The sequence below is a fragment of the Priapulus caudatus genome, unplaced genomic scaffold (assembly GCF_000485595.1).
Source record: "Priapulus caudatus unplaced genomic scaffold, Priapulus_caudatus-5.0.1 Scaffold202, whole genome shotgun sequence".
Classification (NCBI taxonomy): Eukaryota; Metazoa; Priapulida; class Priapulimorpha; order Priapulimorphida; family Priapulidae; genus Priapulus; species Priapulus caudatus.
The window spans coordinates 111,563-116,409 of record NW_014577263.1 but is presented as its reverse complement, the minus strand read 5'-3'; positions in this window follow the sequence as shown (position 1 = coordinate 116,409).

The following is a 4,847-nucleotide window of genomic DNA, read 5'->3' as shown; positions in this document are numbered from 1 at the left end:
TCCAGAACAACACAAGTTTAGTTACCATGCAGGTCTTACATTTTTGCCATTCCGGAGACCCTAGTTTTTAACATTTCAAACAACAATTATTGGTTCAAGTGCTACAGCATAGATTTTAAAGTAAATCACAGTTCCGGAGAACCCCTTTTCTAAACGTGTCCAGTTACATTGCATTGCATTTCAACGAAATCCTAGTTGCGGAGACCCCCATTTTCGAACATAGCCAGTTCCAGAGCATCCCACATTCAACAAAGATTAGTTCCAGAGCCCCCCCCCTCCCCATTTTTGACTTCGCAGTGGTACATACCTACCATAATGTGGGGTGAGTGCCCCCCCCCCGAGGGTCTTAACTTTACATCTGTGTCTTTCATATTGCTGCTGCTTCCTCTTCTGTGAATCGCCTTCGTTTATCACACGTTCGTTACACACGCACATTCGCACGCACGCACGCACACACACACACACACACACACACACACACACAACACACACACCGGCACACACACACACACACATGCGCGCGCGCACACGCGCACACACGCGCACACGCGCACACACGCACACACGCGCACACACGTACACACACGTACACGGTCTGCGGTTAGCTAGGCGTACTGTTCATATGTGTCTCTTGTATAAGATTTGCAGACAGGGGGAATTTAATGGTTAGGATTCACGAGAGAATTAAAGCCATAGCAATTTTAAATTTGGGTAAATAATTGTTCAACCACCAAAAAAAGTCGAAAATGTGTTATTCACCACCTCCCTGCTATAATATTAGACCCCACCTGCTACGCCTTTCCACTTTAACTGCTGCCCCGTCCATACCCACCGACGTTCATTACTCAAAGCATTTACTTCACATGTAAAATCATGGGAATAATGTAAGGCAGTGCTGTTTTTAGAGAAAGATTCATTACGATATACCTTTAACATATATACTATCGAGTTGATTTTTACATTCGAATATTTGTTATTGTTTATTGTTCGGCATACAGTGGAATATATTGATCTTAACTCGTTTCCGATCTCCCTTTTCTTCTAGAAACACGCGGCTGACAGACGGACCGTCTATACAACGTGCTAGTCTTCTCTGCGATCGTGGCGCCCACTCTCTCTCTCTCTCTCTCTCTCTCTCTCTCTCTCTCTCTCTCTCTCTCTCTCTCTCTTTTCCTCTTTCGTCCTTTCTCTCTTTTGTTTGTTCAAGCTGGCCATGTTTATAAAGGGAAACCTAAAACGTAATCTGCATTGATTCATTAAACACATGGGGAAATATGAAGCCATTCCTTCATATATGCAAAATATCATTAATCCCGCCGAATAAAGCTCCGTACCATGCATACGGCGTATGCTCAAACCCGTACGCTGCATCACGTTTACTAACTATATATGCACAATATTTCATCTCCGTATTCTACTGCCAAACAGATCTCCGTGACAAACTATGCTAATATCTCTGATGATATTATAGGAACACGTCAACGTTAGCTTACGATAAATAATAAATGTTGCGTTGGAGCATAAAGGGACACGTTTAGGCGCACCTAATATTGATAACATTGTTTTTTCTAAAAGTTATGATAATAGTTCATTCTGTGAAAATGAGTTCTAGTATGGTAAGTTTTGTATGTAAACGTTGGATATAAGCTTAGTGTGAGATCTTGCATGAACTACCGTGGATACATGCCGCGAGAGAAGCTGCAATGACCAACACGTGCAAGATCAACGCTATAGTGTCAAGTAGTATACCTAGTAATAGTAGTATAGTATTTACTGGTATGGACTCTTGATAATAGTGTGCAAGCCACCTGCATAAATTCGGTGTTAAAGGGATACTGCACCCTAGAATTTCATGGTATATTATGATAGGAAATGCATAAATAATAGTATATACCTAAAAATTTTCATCATCATTCATTCAGTTGTCATAAAACAACAGTGAGTATCGAATTCTTTATTTTTGGTCATGTATCCCTTTTTTAACTTTAAAATATGCGAGGAAAAACACATGTGTTTTAGACGAGGGCCTTTATTCGATATATAAACGGCATCACGGCGACATTCAGCAGGAAATGTAATAATAGAAGAAAAATGTAATGTATTAGAGAAATGTACTTATACTTGCCGATTACAACGTCGGCAATCTTATTTAGACCGGTTAGCAAAATCTCACAACTGCGGATTTCCTTTTGGCTTGCCCGAATTAGTATAACCAAACTTGGATAGGACTAGAGTCGCTAGGACTAGAACATCTACGGGTGGGTATTATAGGGACTCTAAAGTTCCACGTGTTTTTACTATAGCAGAGCTTCCGGTGTTGTTACAGCAGTCAGAAACAGCGAAACAAATCGACTTTGAAATCAATTTTCCTAACCCACACAAACATGGTGGTGGGGATTTATGCTTTCCTGCAATCTGCAGTAGTGGTTTTTCGTTCTACCTTTGCGTAAATAAATCGTTGTGACGATCTCTATGGCTAGTGTGGCTGAAGGGGTCGTTGTCGTATCAGGTACCCTAACCCTAACGCTAACCCGGGAGTATAATTGAACGGATATGAACACTTTTTATGATAAATTATTGTTATGGTTATTAATGTAATGATATAATTATAACAAATTAAAAAATATATATTTACACACGCGCGCGCACACACACGTAGGTACGCACGCAACCACGCACGCGGACACGTGCACGTGTTCTGAAATATATTACTTTATAGTGTTTTAAACAAAACCTGCACCTAAAGCGCATATACATGTAACGTGTTTTCCTCTTCAACATTCATTTGACTATCTTTGCTCATTTTTGCGGACAAGCAAACCAAAGGTAAATACCACATAATTTACTGTATGTGTGAACTTTGTGTACTCAAACGATCATCGTATCGATTAATCAGTGTCGAGCGGCTATATATACTTAACCTCGCAATGTTATACATACTGCACGGTTATATTCATCACGAATGATTTGTGAGGAAAGAACTGCACTGGGATTTCTGTTTCGTTTACAAAATACGACCTTCCCCGTTGAAATCTATTCCCGGCACTGAGCGTTTTATATAGTTTTTTTGTTATTAAATGAAAATATAACAGACGCGTATCTGATCTAAACATATCAGCGGGAATAGTAGAGATTAACAGTAGAGACAGTAGAGTTTAACATATTTGCCCTTTAAGAGATATTAAGCGAGATATATAATTCTATGCATACACTGATAAGCATGAAAGCAGGAAAAAAGAGAAACCAGAAAGACAAAGAATTAAGAAGACAGGGGAAATAGCAGAGAAGAAGGAAATGGCAACTTGTGAGAGCCAGGTGTGATGACAACCACAAAAGCAACCACAAATTGCACGATGTACAATATATCATAGAATATATCAATAAAATTAGGGTATAGACAAAATAGATACTATGCAGTCTAACATTTATTTATTTTTGGTAACATTAATAATGAGAAATAGAGGTCGCCAGTAGCTAGTGTGACGTGAAGCTATATATACCAGCTGACTGCACCGACTCTGGTCATTTTCCCGCCTACCGGATGAGCTTCGTTTGTAAGTACACATACGCGTGATAATTTCTTACTACATCAATACAGTTCGATTAAGATTTTACAAGATATATATAGCTTAAAAATGTCTATCTTTCTTTGTAAACGCTTGTTCGTTTAAGATTTTACAAGATATAGAGTGTTAAATATATAGATATTTCAGAAGTATCGTTTTTAGTTAATCTATGTTTGCTGCAATTCACAAATTTCGTCAGTTGTTTGTCGTCGTATTTTTCTTGCTTTCAGTATGGACAGTCATCGACGTGGTAGTTGGTGCACGCTGGAGTTTCAATTGAAGGTAAGAATATCACACAAATTTACGAGTATTAACTATAATTAAATAATTAGAGTAGGCCTAATAATTTTGTATATCTTGTGTTTAGTTAATTGTGTAAGTAGCCTGAAAAGGAAAAGCAAGTCTCTATTCTTTTATTGTAAACGCCTGTTCGAATAAGATTTTAGAGGTTTGGTTTTTAGTTAATCTATGTTTGCTTGAATTCACAAAATTCGTCAGTTGTTCGTCGTCCTATTTTTCTTGTTTTCAGGATAGACAGTCATCGGTGTGGTAGTTGGTGCACGCTGGAGTTTCAATTGAAGGTAAGGATATATAATGACACAAATTTACGAGTATTAATTGTAAAGCATTAGAGCAATTGACTAGCTTAAAAAAGAAAATATCGTTTCTAATATCTTTCTAATCCCAAATCTCATTTCTTTCTTCGTGAACGTCTGGGCACATGTCGTATAGTTTATACTAAATACGAACTAAATTGTAAAGTGTAAGTTGTAAAGTACAGTTTTTAAAACGTATCTGGTCAGTTAATGGCTGCTCGAGAAGTAGCCCACTACGTCACCTTCACAACATGAGTAGTTGACTCGAGAAAGTCACGTGATAGAAATGGCTTCATTCTATGCAGTACATTATTAAAGGCCGGAGATAAAACACTTATGCAGACGCACGCACATGCCCGAAAGAAAGCACGCACGAACACACACACACACATACATGCACGCACACGCACGGAGGCACGCACGCACACGCACACATGCACGTACGCACGCACGCACGTACGCACGTACGCACCCACACATAGACAGACAGACAGGCACACATACACATACGCGCGCGCACATATATATTTACTCATGATATATGTGTCTTACCTTTACATCTGCGTCTTTCATGGCTGCTGCTGCTTCCTCTTCTGGAAATCGCCTTCGTTTATCACACGTTCGTTAAACACGCACATACGCACGCACGCACGCACGCACACACACACAGACACACACGCACACG